Source organism: Saccostrea cucullata, unplaced genomic scaffold, assembly GCF_032062105.1.
Source record: "Saccostrea cucullata isolate Sc308-1 unplaced genomic scaffold, CSIRO_AGI_Scuc_v1 ctg3308, whole genome shotgun sequence".
Taxonomy (NCBI): Eukaryota; Metazoa; Mollusca; class Bivalvia; order Ostreida; family Ostreidae; genus Saccostrea; species Saccostrea cuccullata.
Genome location: NW_026921161.1, coordinates 117711 through 135806, shown reverse-complemented (window position 1 = coordinate 135806; position 18096 = coordinate 117711). Strand labels below are relative to the sequence as shown.

Below are 18096 nucleotides of genomic sequence, written 5' to 3'. Positions count from 1 at the left end.
CTAAATAATTAGATCTGGTCGCCGCCAGTAAAGGCCAGATAAAATATTTTTTCTACATGGAATCTACCGGCTTCCGAAGTATGGCAGTATCCTCATATAGTTGAAACTCAAACCACAAGATACTACATGTAGTAGGCTAGGGCCCTATTTTGGCCCCTAGTTTGGATGTCTTTTAATCTTTTAAAATGATGCAACAATTTATCAATTAAATACAACTTGTTATCCCTGCCATAAAATGAGTACATGTATTTGAAGTTATTGGAAACAAAGATCACAGGAAGATCATAAAATATGTCAATTTTTAAATTCTATCCAATTTTATGCAAATTTTTGTCGGTTTTTTTGGGTACATTTTGTTTCAGAAAACATAGACACAAGTTCGCCTATCGACCAATTATATTACATTAACTAGTATCAGATGCATTTTGTGTATTAATATTTCAGCTTGTGATATATGTTTTCCGATGTAAAATTTAACGAAATTTCATTAAAATTGAGGAAATTCGGGAAAATGTCCCACTTCGGCACCCTCTTGTGGCCTTTATGTAAGCTTTGAATCAAAATGAGTGCTGAGTTTAAACCAAGATTTGTTTACAATCTTAACAACAAACTATCACAATTTCAACTGTGTTCTGAATTTTACGTCAAATAAAGGACCAAATTCGGCCGTAACAATTCCTTATCCTTTGTTAAAATACATGATCCTAGGGTAGGTTTTCTTTACATGGAGAAATATACGGAGATAAAAACAATATTCAATATCGGAAGTCTATTAAATAATATAAAATTGGAGCGGAGCAATCAGGGACCTCCAAAAAAAAAAATAGAAGTGTAAAAGCACATATAACGTACATTTGGACAACAAGCTGACGGAAAAAACAAGGTTTATCTTAGCTGAGCCTGCACTAATATAATAAACGTACATAAAACATAAACCTAAGTCCCTTTTATAAAAGGTATCATGGTAAAAAGCAAATGTAATTACTTAAGTTAATTAAAAGTACATATTGTATCCTTTGTGAAAGCTAAACACAAGACACATATACAAGATTCAGTACAGTGTATTTAACAAGATCTTTTTATTTTTAGACGATTTGTAAGACACTATGGAAGCTAATCAGGATAAGCTGAACGTTAACTTAGGATCCAAACGAAAGGGTTTGTTACTAAGTATCAAGAATTATTTCTTCACTTGTGTACATAAATAGATCCTTTAAGGTCAGACGAGACGTTCCTCAGGAATATATAATTTTTTTTCTAATATTTTTTTTTCATTGAAGAATTACTACTTTAACATGTTTACTCACAAAATATTGAGGTACCTTACCAGGCATTTGTACAAGATACCAGAGGATGGTCTTATATAATCCTTAAGGAGAAAAAACTGTTTGCAATGATTACGTTTTTAGTTTTTCAAATTTTAAAATAATTAGAAACCGGTTTAGAAATCAGAAAGTAATTACATTTTCTTTTTATAGTTTTCATACATTATTAAGATATACAAAACAGATATTTGGAGAACGTATCGTCTGACATTAACATTCATTCAAGTGGTTTATATTAATGATATTATCATTCTAACGCATGGCAGGAAATTACTACTCTTACATATACATGTACTTTAAGAATATTCTAGCATTTTGAACCTTTTATTAAATCATTAATTAAATGTATTTAATTAATTTAATCAATTATTTATTAATTGATTTTGAATTATGGAAAACAATGTTTTAAATTTTATTTTGAAAACTTTTAAGATATGTAGGAAAGATATACCTGGTCTTAAGCAAGTAATTGTACAGCAAAATGATGGCCCACATCGTTATTATTCAGTCATATATTGATTTTTATATAGCTTCCATTGATGAAGAAACGGAAATAAAGAGAAAAAAGCTAGATCTTCTGACCAGACCAGCGATGACGACAATAAGCTTGTTTTGAGTGCTAGAGATGGCTCTGCAGAAAGAGATTTGATAAGTACTGAAAACAAAACACAGAACAGCAATGAATCATACGCGCTAAATGCTAGGAAAATCACGAATGAATCGATCGGATTTGAATTCACAACCACGAAAACTGAGGACGATGATAATTTAGCAGAGATCAATTTACACAGAAATGTTAAGGAATCACGGGAGATTGGTCTATTTTACTCGCGAATAGAAAGCAAGACTGAATCTATCAAAGATGAAAGCTCAAAAAAATTTACTGAGGACGAGAAAAAGATCGAAAAAGAAGAAGATACAAGAGTTACCAATCGCGAGGGACAGGCATCACTGACAGTAGAGGATCAAAAACTGGAGACAATTGATGCTGTCGATGAAAACAGCTTAGAAGAAAGAGATAATGAGACGAGAGCTCCAACTGCTGAAGGTGCAGAGAAGGAAAGTAAACAGGATGATTTGGGTATTAACCCGAATGTTTTAAGTAAAAACTGTGTCGACGATTCTGAGATAGCAAATGCTGATGAGGATAAAGTAGCTGAAGAACAGAATTCTGATGAATATGTGTATAGAATTCTTCGACTTAACGAAGCATATCATAATGGATTGAGACCAAAGAAACTCTCCTCTAGAATAAGTCTTCAGCAACATGTAGAGCGGGGAAGTAAAGGCCAGAAATCGAGTTACATTTCTTGCTGTAAAACTCTAACTGGCATAGAGAGGCTAGGAGGTCTGACAAAAAAGGAACATCGAAGAAGAGATGTAGTTAAGATCAATATCACCAAGCTTAGTGACAGCGCAGAAGTCATAGATCTTACGAGAGAGGAAATTCGAGAGCGTCATATTTCACTTCATTCAAAGGCATGGGAATACGCAGAAAAATTTGAGGAGGTGATTATTAAACCTACGTCACATGTTCCCTCAGAATATGTGGAAAAAATTGGTGTCGTTCATATGAAAAGTTTTAGTCTCATATAAGCCTTTTTAGTCTTGCTTCCTTATTAGCAATGAAAAGGGGTTAATACTTAACTCTGCACTCATCGGAATCGAATTCTATATTGATTATATTTTATGTGAATAGCATTTATCAAACATTTATCTTACTATAGAAAACATTTCCAAGTTGTCATTAATCACAGTTCGAAAAATAAAGGAGAGATTGATTAAGGATTATCTAACATGGTTTTTTAAAGATTGAATGAATTAGTTCTACATGTAGCTGTAATCTATAATAAATGGAAGATTATTTTAACTGAAACTTTAGCAAGATTACATGTAAATGAACAGTGTAAACGTTAATCATGTTATAATTTCACAAAAATGTAGGTACTTGAAAAGGTCCTGAAGTATGAATTAGCTAAAATTAGTCGAAGCAGTTGAATCCGGATATAATTTCTTTACTGTAAATTAACTGTAAATTAACCTTAAACATGTACAGATTTTCATGTTGCTTTACTAATATTTCCTCGGCGGGGCATTCATGTCCAATTTTTTTTACGATCTGTATATCCTTCATCTTTGTGTTAGTATTTCAGATATTATGTAAATGTATCGTAAAAGACACAAAAAAATTTAAAAATGCAAACATGTTTTTGTTTTTTATGAAGCAGAAATTATTCAAAATAAAAAAGAAATTCTACTTGAAAATGTAGTTTTTTTTTGTTTGGTTTTTTTTTTTGGAAGGTGGGATCCAGAGCATTTTCTAACCACGTTTGGTAATACTCTTTCGGGGTAAAGGGAATGCATTTTCTTTATGAAGAGTCATGTTTTCTACCATTGGGAGACGTCGTTGGGTCATTTATAAATTTCCCACTCGGCATCAAGAAGATTATAATGTTTAAATCCTGGTAAATAGGAATACATACATTGATTAAAACATGATGAAGAAGAACAAAAATTCGATTCATATTAATATGGAAGCACACGCATATATTGTAGAATCATTCCTTTTTTTTTTCTTTTTTGTATGATGTTCCCATATCATACAGGATATAGCTCATGTAAAATCGTATCCAACAAGTAGATGCAGTTATGACGTCACAATGGCGTCAAGGCTAGTTGATTAAAAGCACACAACTCGTTGGATAAAAATCGTATCAAACTACAAACAAGAGGCTCATGGGCCTTATAAGTCACCTGAGCATTATTCAACAACTTTCCAGTGTTTGAATTAAATCCTTGTTTTAAGTCAGATGCTATAGAATTTACAATTTGGTCATCATAACTATACACCTAGCAGTTCCTTAGTTTGGTTACTAAATACCAATAGGCAGGGTAGGGGAAAAAATGCATTTCAACAAATCAGTAATATTCCGCAATAATCAGTAGTGCTGCTACCACACATGAACCCTTGACTCTTAGGGCTAGATCCACACATTGCACAATTTTTGGAAAGCCATCCTTGCTTTTCAAAAATATCTGATTAATACCAAGGAGCACATTTCAAACAATTCATTCACTTTCAGTATATAAGTACCGCCCCCCCCCCCCCCCCCTATGGTACAACTGACCCTGGGGCCTTGAAATTTACAATTCTTAAAGATTAGGGCCCTTGCTCATAACAATAATGTAGTTCATCTGCTTAAAACCTAGGAGCAAAGAAGAAAATATTCAAAGATTTAATGTTTTTTCACTATACATATATAATCAATACAGCCCCAACCTAACACTAGAATCCCTGACCCAGGGGCCATGAAATTCACAGTTTTTGTAGAGGAACTCTTGCTCATCATAACTATGTACTTAGTTAGTTTATATAAAATCTAGGTGTAGAGAAGAAGATTTTCAAAGAATTCATGTATTTTCATTATATAATCAGAGCCCCACCCTTAAACCGGAACCCCTGACCCAGGGGCCATAACATTCATAATTTTGGTAGAGATACTCTTGCTCATCATAACTATGTAATTAGTTAGTTTATTTAATACCCAGGAGCAGAGAAGAAGATTTTCAAAGAAACGAATACACTTTTTTAAAAAATGGAGAGAAGACCCAGAGACCACGAAAAATTAACTTTTCCAAAAAAATCCAAATGTGTGAATGTGGCGCTTTTTTGTCCTTTTAAAATTATCTATTTTCACAATATAATCAATAGAGCCCCGCCCTAACACCAGAACCCCTCACCCTGGGGCCATAACATTCATAATTTTGGTAGTGGCACTCTTGCTCATCATAACTATGTACTTAGTTAGTTTATTTAATACCTAGGAGCAGAGAAAAAGATTTTCAAAGAATTCATGTATTTTCACTAATAATCAAAAGAGCCCCGCCATAACACCAGAGCCCATGACCCTGGGGCCATTAAATTCACAATTTTGGTAGAGGCACTCTTGCTCATCATAACTATGTACTTAGTTTATATAAAATCTAGGTGCAGAGAAGATTTTCAAAGAATTCATGTATTTTCATTATATAATCAGAGCCCCACCCTTAAACCGGAACCCCTGACCCAGGGGCCATAACATTCATAATTTTGGTAGAGACTCTCTTGCTCACCATAACTATGTACTTAGTTAGTTTATTTAACACCCAGGAGCAGAGAAGAAGATTTTCAAAGAATTCATGTATTTTCCCAATATAATCAATAGAGCACCGCCCTAACACCAGAACCCCTCACCTTGGGGCCATAACATTCATAATTTTGGTAGAGGCACTCTTACTCATCATAACTATGTACTTAGTTAATTTAATACCCTGGAGCAGAGAAGAAGATTTTCAAAGAAATTATGCATTTTCACAATATGATCTATATAGCCCCGCCCTAGCACTAGAACCCCTGACCCTGGGGCCATAAATTTCACAATTTTGGTAGAAGATTCAATGCTCATTATATTCATGCAAACAGTTTGCCTGCTTGATGTCCAGGAGTATAGAAGAGGATTTTTAAACATTGCACTAATTTGTGTGGTTTTGGCTCCACCCCTCAGGCCCCAGGGGGGCGGGGACCACGAAACCTGACAAAGGAGGAAATACGAGAACGCCATATTTCACGTTATTCTACAGCATGGGGGTATGCTGAAAGGTTTGAGGAAGTGAACATAGACCATATGAGAAGTTTGTTTTGTTTTGTTTTTTGTTTTTTTTTTAAACCATAAAGTGTTGCTCCATTATTATCATGAGAAAACATATAACATACTTTACAAGCTTAAAAAGCGAAAGAAAAGCATGACAAGTTTTTTTTCTCTCAATTTGAACAAGAGGCCCATGGGCACATCGCTCACCTGAGTAACTTGGGTGATGCAGATCTTTACCAGATTCCCCCTCTTGCTATACCTATCATGCCCAACAACCCCCTTCCCTTTTTATTTTAAAACTTTAGAATCTACACTACCCAAGGATGCTTCCACATAAGTTTCAGCTTTCCTGGCCCAGTGGTTCTTGAGAAGAAGATTTTTAAAGATTTGTTCTATATATTTCTATGTAAAACTTGGATTCCCTATTGTGGCCCCGCCCTACCCCCGGGGTCATGATTTTATCAATTTAATATCTACACTACCCAAGGATGCTTCCACATAAGTTTCAGCTATCCTGGCCCAGTGGTTATTGAGGAGAAGATTTTTAAAGATTTGTTTTATATATCTCTTTGTAACACTTGGATTCCTTATTGTGGCCCCGCCCTACCCCCGGGGGTCATGATTTTAACATTGGAATTTCTGCACTACCCAAGGATGCTTCCACATAAGTTTCAGCTTTACTTGCCAAGTGGTTCTTGAGAAGAAGATTTTTAAAGATTTGTTCTTTATATTTCTATATAAACTTGGATTTCCTATTGTGGCCCAACCCTACCCCGGGGGTCATGATTTTAACAATTTAATATCTACACTACCCAAGGATGCTTCCACATAAGTTTCAGCTTTCCTTAGAAGAAGTTTTTTTAGTGACCCCACCCTATTTTGGTCTTTTCTTGATTATCTCACCTTGTAAGGGAACTAAGCCCTTTATTTCAACAATTTAAATTTCCCTTTACCCAAGGATGCTTTGTACCAAGTTTGGTTAAAATTGGACCTTTGGTTCTTGAGAAGAAGTGAAAAATGTGAAAAGTTTACACACGGACGGACAGACGGACGGACGACGGACAAAATGTGTTCAGAAAAGCTCACTTGGGCCTTCGGCCCAGGTGAGCTAAAATCGGCCCACGTCTACGTCAATAAAATAAAATTTCAGCTCTTCTGGAAAGCCATACTCGAAATTGAATAAACGTCTCTATACTAGTCTCATTGAGATAGCACTCATGCACCACGAGTTTTGTCGTGTTTATAATAGAAAATGGCATTAAAATCTATTTCAGAGTGTGTTGAGTAGAAAAACACAGCTAATGTCAATTATTATTGAAGCACCTCTGAAATTTTTTTTTAAATTTTTTTTTTATTTTTTGTGTATTTTATTCTTTGTGGGATAGTCAAGTCAGTACTTCTTGAGACTCACAGTCACTGACATTCAAAGACAACCTTTTAAATTGTTTGCATTGAGTTTAAGAATACCTTAATGTCTTTAAATCTGTGTTTATTGAAAAATTAAACATAAAAACATTAAAGCAGTTACATGTGCATACATGCATACGTTACTAATAAATCAAAACAATCAGAGTAAAAGTTGCATTAGAAAAGTAGATCAAACAACTAAAACAATACATGACAAAGCAAGAATGATGATGATGATATTTCTATGTAATAAGATAATTTTAATTACAATGATTACGGGTATTAACAGTGATATTATAAAATGTGTATTTACACAAAACAATCTATGATAAGCGCCAACACAGACCACTGAAAACAGGATTGGATAAGGTACAATGTTGCAGTAGGAATCCTCTGTCAGCGTGTGTACCTTATCATAATTTGGAAAAACATTATAATGAAACCAATAATATCATCATAGAAAAGCAATGAGACATCAATATGATTCAAGAATATTTACCATCACTTCTCCATCTAAGTTTAGCTAGTACACAATGCCAAGCACAATCATAAACGTCTTATAACACAGGTAACTTATATAATTTATTTATTTAACATGGTAGGTGAGCTTCAATTTCATGTGTTCTTTAGTGCAGTTTATTTTTAATCATCATGTTTCTTTTAATGCGAATATTAAAGAATGAAGCTTATTTCAACTTTTGTTATACGATATGACAAAACTTGAGGCAGTTTACGCTTTATAAATGGCGAAGCGGTGACGTGTTACAGCTAAAATTAAATTATAACACCATATAATCACGTGTCCCTTTGTGCGGTTTTATCATCTTGTCTACATTAGTGTGGTCTTATCATCATAACGGTCTCCACTATCTGGCCACCACCCGCCAGGGTCGGGCGCCAGGGACCGCGCCATGTTCCGAGGGTCCAGGGTCCGTTGAGAAATGTTTAATGGCAGCTGTTAAACCACCAGGCACCGTTGTTGATGCGGGCACAGTTTAATCTGTACCTATCTTTGTCTCTATCCCAGGTAGTGAACGGCATACCGGAGTGATACGTCCTACTGTCACCTAGGAAACATATATACTTCCATTTATTCATGCATAAACAAGATTGATACGTCATATTGTCACCTAGGAAACGTATATACTTTCATTTATTCCTGTATAAACCGGATTGATACGTCATACTGTCACCTAGGCAACGTTAATAAATATATTTATTCATGTTTATACAGGAGTGAAATATTTTTTTTGTATATGTGGGAATTAGAATGTACAATTATGTTGGAGAATGTACACAAATGTACATGTAATACCAATGTTTTCCAGCAATTTCTTATGCAGTGGTTGTAGTTATTATTTCCTCATGCAATATTTCTTAAGGATAATCTTTAATATGGATACAACGAACAATATTAAAGATTAAATGTCCGCTAAAACTATTCATATTGGAAGCAAAACAAACACCGAACTATAAAACATCAGAAATGGGATCACATTCAGGGGCCAGCAAAATAGATTAAGATCACTTTAAATTTTAGTTTCATCTTTTCTAGCCCAGTGGTTCATAACAAGATGTTTCAATGCTTCCTCATTTCACTTTCTTTACACGTATTGATATTCTCCACTAGAAAGAGAGTATTGCCCTTCTTTAATACTTTAACCGAATTCGCATATTCTTTACCAAGTATGGTTGAAATATTGACTCCCTCGGGGCTTTATGCTAAGGTGAGGTAAAGTGCACTGAATGTCTATTATATTTTCAGACCATGAGCTGAGAATAGACTTAAATCAAGATTCTAAACCTAAAAAACTGTAAATGAGTTAGATAGTGAAACAAATATTACATCAAATGCTTTCATTGCAATGCCACACATATTGCAGATGAGTATTATGCGAATACGTAAAATTAAACTAGATATATAAAATAAAGAAAAAGTCTGTTTATTCTCCGTTCTTAGTTAATGGTCTTTGAGCCAGATTTTTAAAGACGGAGCATAGCACAAAAATTTAATAATTTTCAGTAATTTAATTTTAACTTATATTATTAAATCTATTTAATGCAACAAGTTATTTTCAATTGATACCCAACAATTCTATTTTTTTCAAATATTAAATTAAAAAAATCATAACTTTTTTTCACCTAAAGTGTAGTGGACACACATTCAATGAATCAACTGAAGTTTTGTTTGCATCTTTTTATATAAATTTAAAAGTACCTTTGGTGCAGAAATACATAATAATATACCCGCAAGTAAGTATAATGACTCAGAGGTAGTAAAATGGATTGAAAAAGGTTTTGAATCATCTAATCAAATCATTTCATGTGTAGCCAATCATAGTTTACAAAGAGCCGACCAAATGATTGGAATGTTTAACCAATCAGTACAAGTTGAACAGATGCAAAATAGTGTAAATAAAAAGATGAAACTAGCTTTGCTTACTTTTGGTGTATCTCTTTGTTGGAGTAAGGTGACTAGGGAAGGGTACATTTACTGTGTAGGGAAACCATAGAATTGTTAGTTATACCACTCAGCCCAGCGACCCAATTCCGTAGTGTCTTTGTGACTAGCTATGGTGTCTTGGTGACTTTAGCTTGTATTTATATGTCTCAAGGTGTATCTGTGACTTATGGATTTTTAGGGTGCGTTTAGGGTAGTTGCAGACTGTGTTTCGAAACAAAAGAACTACTGTTCGTTATACCAATCAGTCTACAGCTACACTGATATAACATTATAGATTGGATTATTTTTTTTTATTATAAGTGATTCTTTTGTTAAAGTTCGTTATCTTTTGTTTACTAATCATTATCCAGTTAGGACGAAGGAAAAAAGTATATATAGTGAATTTCATTCAGTTGTTCTTTTAGTGTCACCGTTCACGGTAGCTCAGTCGGTAGAGCGCTCGCTCCGTGATCGGGAGGTCGTGAGTTTGTATCTCTGCCGCGACTGACCTAGTCGTTAAAATGGGTAGCAACTGTTCCTTCGCCATGCGCTCGGCACTTTGAAGTGAAAGTTGCGGGTCCTTCGGATGAGACCTAAAAAACCGAGGCACCGTGTCAGCGGCAGGCGTTTGCACGATAAAGATCCCCCACTGCTCAATGGCCCTGAGTGCAGAGTAATTGAAGCCCTTCACCGGCATACGGTGACGTCTCCATATGAGTGAAAAATTCTTTTAATGTCATTGCTATTGAAGTAATATGTTTTGATCTTATATTATAAACGTGATTCTTAGGAAGAAAACCTAACCGAACCAAACTATATATTAATCATTTGTATTTTGTAAAAACCTTTCATATTATAAGGTTCTCATATTTGCTAGAGTAATTGAAATCTTTGACTTCACAATTTCCCATCCTGTCCATGATTCCAATTAATCGGGAATTTATATTTATGTTTAGCTACATTTTTTATTACTTTTTGTTTTCTGATCATCTTGCAATGAGCTATTGTGACGAAAGTGTAGTCAAATAACTTAAAATTATGACAATTCTCAGGTAAACTTGGACTTTCAGTAATTAAGACGTGGCATTCTCGACATTACATAATTAGCATCGGAAACTTATTCACTGTTGGAATATACATGGGATAGAAATTTGGTCAAATACCAATTAGTGTATCGAATATCCAATAACATTGTCTAGTTATGTTAGATGGGGCTTAATTCGTCTCATCCTTGTCAACAACAATTTAAAGTTTCTTGATGTTATTAATTTCTTAACCAATGAGAATCTATTTGCAATTTGACAGACGCTAATTGCGTAGTGCCGAGAATGCCACACCTTACTGAAAGTCTAAATTTACCTGAGAATTGTTCTAGGAAGTCTCAGAAAAATCTTGAGTTAATTAATTAAAAGTTTCCTCAACCTTTATAATGTTTGAGTTTATTTTCTTCTTTTCTGTATGATTTTGCTTGATGTATAACGTTAACTGTCCTCTTTAATATTCTTTCCACATACACCTCCGTTTAGAACTATGTACATCAGCAAGTAAAGTGTGTCTAACGTTCGATACTGGTATATCTTATGAAATTCCCTTGGTATTTTAAACCCACCTTTCATATAGAGATGGATATATACAGGATTTTTGTTCCTACTGACAATACTCGGATGAAAGGTTATCCTTTTTACTCTGTTTTTCGAAAATCATCTATTTTCAATTTTACTTCCTAGAAACCTTTCAATACCTGAAGGTCAGCATCGCATCTCAAAAGATTCTTTTTAAAAGATATATAGGAAACAAGAGCCTAAAGGGTATGTCTGTTGATTTAGTCACAAATTGTGCTATTTTTCGTCCATAAAACCTATAGTTTTGTATATTTTCAATGCTTACATCGTATATTCCTTCTTTTGTTTTGTATGATATCATGGACAATCGGGCAACCGTGTCTATCAACATCTAATTTGCAGTAGTCCTTCGATGTTCATAAGTCTGGGCATCAACAAATCTTGGTTTGCGTGGAATAAACATTTCAATTATTAATCCTGAGAAGACGTGTTGGTCTAGCAACGTTTCTATCCATTCCATTAGCGTTAAACATGGGTCAAACCTGTCAGAAAAGTATTTATCTTATTAAAGAACTTTGAAGTTTATATCCTTCTTAAGCTTCCGTAACGTTCCTCCGCTCACTCAAGAGTAATGTGTCACACACTCTTTCGGACTTGGGGTCAAGATGTGCTTTAAACATGCGAACTTATTCCGATAGAATGTCCAAGATGACGTATAAAACTGTCCAACTTAGACACTTTATTTCGTTAAATGATAAAATTGTCAAATATTGTTTAATCTAAGCTATATACATTTGTAAATCATGGCATTTTCTGAAAATTTCTTATATTATCCTTTAAGATTACATGAAGTTTAAATAGCGATTTACTTGTCTTGTACAATATTCAATTTCCTTCGTCGTTTTATTTATATGTTAACCCAGTTTCTCTTCATTTTCTGAAATCGCCAATGTATTTAAAGCCCAATGAATGTGTAGGTTTCATGTTAACTCATGTACTTAGTTTCGGTTTGTCAGAACTTTAAATCCTGTTCGTCACAAAATGTTATTGTTATTATTTTAAATCTTCTTTTTTCAAATTTACTTCCTGGTAATTCAATATTTTTAATGGTTCATATATTACATTTTAGTCAACAACATATCCATTACTTTAGAATAATAAAAAAAGATACTTTTCTTAAACATTTCTATTACTGTGTCAATTTATGTTCAACAGAGGTAAGTTATTATCAAATACGATTTATTTTCTTTTTAAGTAAAAAGAATACATGTAACCGTTGTATAAGCTGCTTCCACGTTTGAGAAGGAAAAGAAAAAAAGGAATGTCCCATACGTACACGAGTCGATCAAGAAAGGACTGATAATTTAAGACAAGGATACAAGCTAACTTCCTGTCCAGAATTCACAATCATTGAATGGGAATTGAGCGATATTCAAGAAGAGCTCATGATACATAAATTTTTAATGTTAAATTTGTATATTGTACATGTAAAAGTATATCATGTTGTTATATCTTTAAAAATGTTCGAATACAAACGAAAAAAAAACATTTTCAATGTTTTACTTAGCGGGCATAAAAAAATGTTTGACCGCTGAGGGAGATGTTGGACCTGTCGACGAAATGTTTATGCTGACCTCTTACGTCACACAATGGACGGAGCTTAATAATGTCATTTGCATTCGTTGGTGCACAACAGTGACAGACCTGAGAGACCGTACAAGATATGTTTATCCCCCCTCCCCCCCCAAAAAAAAACCACAAACAAATAAAAGGTATTAAAAAACATTTACTGACAATGTTTATTGACCCTCGAACCAAACTGTGTTTACATAAAACAGTTTGGTTTTAGGGTCCCACAAAACGCATTTTGCCCGAGAATTCAGTCAATAATGTACAATGTTTGGATAAAAAAATTCTTTACAGCATTTGTCCTAATTTATAATCTGATATCCTCTTCGTCATCAATATGAGTTCGATTATCATCTAAAATAAAGTGTTAAAAGGTAGTGTAAAGGATATATATGCAAATGACTGTCATCTTTCATGTGTGTTTCTAAACATTTTAGATTATGTGACGTGCACCTTTTCAAGCGACTATTGACAATTCCTTTATTTTACACTGTTTTTCGAAAACTCAGTTGGAAAGAATGCACCTGGGATTTACAAAACGTGTCGAGCATTTAAATGAATGCATATATATTTTTTTCAGTAGTACATTGTACCTCTGTTGTATCGATTTCTTTTAGTAAATATTTCTGAATAACTTTCGAATTCGTTTCTTCGAATCTCAGCCGAAGAAAAAAAGAATTCTTATATATACAATCCCGAATCTTATAAAAATCAAAGTAAGTACGAAAAGTAGGCAGTAGACATCGGTTGATGACGCGTGTTTGTCTAAGTATTATACTACACTTACTTGGGTTAAGGTAAGTCTAGGACTAGTCGGTTAAGTTAAATGAACATAATAGTACAATTATCTTTTTTCTGATCAAATTTTGTGTGTTTCTTTGGCATCGTTGTCGCAATAGTTCATTTCTAAAAGCTTTATTTTTTCTCCCAATACTTTTTAGCTCACCTGAGCCGGAGGCTCAAGTGAGCTTTTCTGATCACATTTTGTCCGTCCTCCGTCCGTCTGTCTGTCTAGTTTTCCGTCTGTAAACTTTTCACATTTTCGACTTCTGCTCAAGAACCACTGGGCCAATTTTGACCAGACTTGGTACAAAGCATCCTTGGGTGAAGAGGATTTACAATTATTAAAATGAAGGGCCAAGTCCCCTCACAAGGGGAGACAATCAAGAAAAGACAAAAATAGGGTGGGGTCATTAAAAAACTCTTCTCAAGAACCACTGGGCCAGAAAAGCTGAAAATTATGTGTAAGCATCGTGGGGTAATGTAGCTTTTAAATAAGTTAATTCATGACCTCAGGGGTTGGGTGGGGTCACAATGTCGAATCAAAGTTTTACATAGAAATATAAAGGAAAAATCTTTGAAAATCTTCTCAAGAAGCACTTGGCCAGAAAAGCTGAAACTTATGTGGAAGCATCCTTGGGTAGAGCGGATTCTTAATTGTTCAAATAATAACCCCCGGGGGTAGGGCGGGACCACAATTGGGAATCAAAGTTTTAAATAGAAATATAAAGGGCAAATCTTTGAAAATCTTCCTCTCACGAAGCACTGGGCCAGAAAAGCTGAAACTTATGTGGAAGCATTCTGGGGTAGTGTAGATTCTAAATTGTTCAAATCATAACCCCTGGGTGTAGGGCAGGTCCACAATAGGGTATCAAAGTTTTACAATGGGGAATAAAAGCATCCTATGGTAGTGTAGATTTCAAATTTTCTAAATTATGATCAATGGGGTAGAGTGGGGTCACAATATGTATTACAAGGGGGAAATTTGGTAAAGAACGGAATGGTCAAAGCTACTCAGATGAGCGATGTGGCCCATGGGCCTCTTGTTTCACTACCTATTTTGCGATTAAAATTTGCATAGGAATACCTTTGAAGAAATCTGTAAAACCTTTTTAAGATCTCTGAAGTCTGGAGTTGGTTGATTTGTATAGCAGTATCCTCAAAAAGTGAAGAAAAAGGAAAAGATAGGCAAGGATTTTATTTCGGCCCTCGGTTTGGGGTGTCATTTAAAAAGATGCAACAGTTTATCAACTGAATAAAAATTGTTATCCCTGCCATAAAATGAGCATTTGAATTTAATGGAAACAATCAATCAGAAGAAGATCATAAAATATGTCTAATTCCATATTTTATCCCTTTTTATGCAAATTTTCGTCCCTTTATGGCACATTTGGTTCCAGAAAGCATAGAGCAGTAGTTCCCCTTTCGACCAAATGTACATATTTCATACACTAGCATCGATCGGGAGAGGGTGAGTTCGAATCTCGGCCGCGACTGACCTAAGTCGATCAAAAATAGGTAGCAACTGTTCCTTCGCCATGCCCTCAGCACTTTGAAGTGAAAGTTGCGGGTCCTTCGGATGAGATCTTTTAAAAAACCGAGGCCCCGTGTCAGCGGCAGGCGTTGGCACGATAAAGATCCCTCACTGCTCTATGGCCCTGAGTGCCGAGTAAAGGTCAAAATTTGAAGCCCTTCACCGGCATACGGTGACGTCTCCAAATGAGTGAAAAATTCTCGAGAGGGACGTTAAACAATCAATCTTGTCTATATAAATTTCAGATGAGCAAGCTTGTGCTCCTTGTTTTTCCGAAGTGAAATATAATGAAATTAATATCAAATCAGGGACAGGAGCCGGTCCTAACAATATCTTGTCCTTTGTGAAAAAAAATGATGCTAGGGTAGGTTTTTCTCACATAGAGAAATACAAGAATAAGCTAAAAATCAAAATTCAAGCTCGGCAGTCCATTAAACAATTCAAAATTGGAGCAGAGCAAACAGGGACCTCCAAAAAATTGAGATGTGATAGGTGCCAACAAGGAATTAGCATCTCCTGAAGAACATCTCCTAAAATATTAGAATATACATGTATTCGAAAATATCTTAATATTAAAAACTACAAATCTTGTGGACGACAAAATGATGATAAGTCACTTTAATACGTGGGGGCAGTTTCAGGTAGTGTAGATGCAAGTTTGTTGAAATTTTAACACCAAATGGTAACTTTGGTCGCCAGAGTGGATTAGAATTTAAGAGAAAATATTGAAACCCTTAGTTTACAGGATTAAACAATTTTTGGAAGTTTGACTTTTTCCAGTATCTTTTTAAAGATACCAAGACCATTTTTGGAAAAAAAAATATTTTGAACAGGAACTGACTTTGGAATAACGTATCTAAGCTAAGCCTGCAATAACATAATAAACATACATAAAACATCAGCAAAAGACCGTTTCATAAGAGATATGGTAAAAAGCAAATGCTGGTTCCATGTATAAGATCAATGAATTTACTAAAGTTATATTTTTTATGGTAGGCACAACACACACACAGGCTTCTGTATATTTAAATATCGTTTAATTTTCAGACGATAAGACATCATGGAAGCTACACAGGATATGTTGAAGATAAACTTGGGATCCAAACGAAAGGGTTTGATACTAATTCTCAAAATAATTCTTTCAACTTGTACATGAATTGGTCATTTAACATTCACTCAATTCGTTTATGATTATATCATTTTTAAATTTAAAAAACGGCATTGCAGAAAATTTCTACCGAATTCATGTACATGAGCTTTGCTAGAACTTTCTAATATGATGAATCTTTTATTAAATCATTTATGAAATTTAATTTTGATATAGAATAATCATTGAAAATGATTTTTCCGATAATTTTAAGTTAAGGTCAGACGATACGTTCCCCAAACATCTCTTTAGTATATCTTGAAAATTATACAAAATATTTATTATTTTCTGATTTCTAAATAGGTTTCTAATAGATTTTTAAAATTTGAAACACTAAAAATGTAATTTTGGCAAACAGTTATTTTTCCTAAAGGATTATATAAGAAATATCATCCTCAGGTATCTTGCACAAATGCCTGGTAAGGTACCTCAATTTGTTTTTGAGTAAACATGTTAAATTAGTAATTCTTCAATGACAAAATATTAGCAAAAAATATATATTAATGAGGAATGTCTCGTCTGTCCTTAAGTAGGAAAGATATACCTGGTCCCAAGCAAGTCATATTACTACAAAATTATAGCACAGCTTTTCATTATGAATGAATCGATTGAATTTCAATCGACAACAAAGAAAATTGAGGACTATGATCATTTAGCAGAGAATGATGAGAGGGGAAACGATAAGAATTCACAGGAGAGTGGTAACCATTACTTTCGAATTCCTATAGAAAGCAAAACTGAATCTAACAAAGATGAAAGCTCAAAACAATTTACCGAGGACGAGGAACAGATCGAAAAAGAAGAAGATACACCGTTTTTCGAAAATTCAACTGGTAAGAATGCACCTGTAGCTTCCATTGATGAAGAAACGGAAGTAAAGAGAAAAATACCAAGATCGTCTGACCAGACCAGCGATGATGACATTTTTAAAAACTTTATTTTTTCTCCCAATACTTTTTTCACTATCTATTTGGCGATTAAAAATTGCATATGAATACGTATGTTCTGATTTAAATCCTCATATGGGAAAGACAAAGGAAACGATAGGCAAGAACCTTATTTTGGCCCTTGGTTTGGGGTGTCAGATGGTTTTGCATCCCTGCCATAAGAGATATATGAGCAGTGCTAAAATATGAAAACAAAACGCAGAATTTGGTTTCGGTAATCAATTATATATTTCGCGGTGCATCTTGTGTATATAAATCTCAGATCTTGTGCTCTATGTTTTTTCGGAAATCACTAATGAATCGATTGAATTTGAAAGAAACACAAGCAGTCCTTTAAACAATACGAAATTGGAGCAGAACAAACAGGGACCTCCAAAAAAATTAGATGTGATCAGGTGCCAAAAAAATGTCGCTATATTTTCAGACAATAAGACATCATGGAAGCTAGACAGGATGTTTTGAAGATAAATTTAGGATCCAAACGAAAGGGTTTGTTACTAAATATAAAATTAATTCTTTCAACTTGTACATAAATTGGTCATTCTAATGCAATTGTTTTGTAAAACACTCTGTGATTGGCTAATGCACTGATGTCCAGTAAAACGAGCATTAACGCGAATTCCGTATAGAAAAAAAAACTGAATTTCTGTAACAAAATTCAACAAAATAAGATAAACAACAAACAAAATGA

General features: G+C 34.2%; 1 long non-coding RNA gene across 1 annotated transcript; it reads left to right on the top strand.

Annotated features, from left to right (window-relative positions):
- The first annotated feature begins 13396 nt into the window (after positions 1-13396).
- On the top strand, positions 13397-17381 carry LOC134259317 (uncharacterized). Its single transcript, XR_009990328.1, has 3 exons — positions 13397-13794; positions 16359-16423; positions 17310-17381. It is a non-coding gene; the product is annotated as an uncharacterized LOC134259317 (long non-coding RNA).
- The last annotated feature ends 715 nt before the right edge of the window (positions 17382-18096 follow it).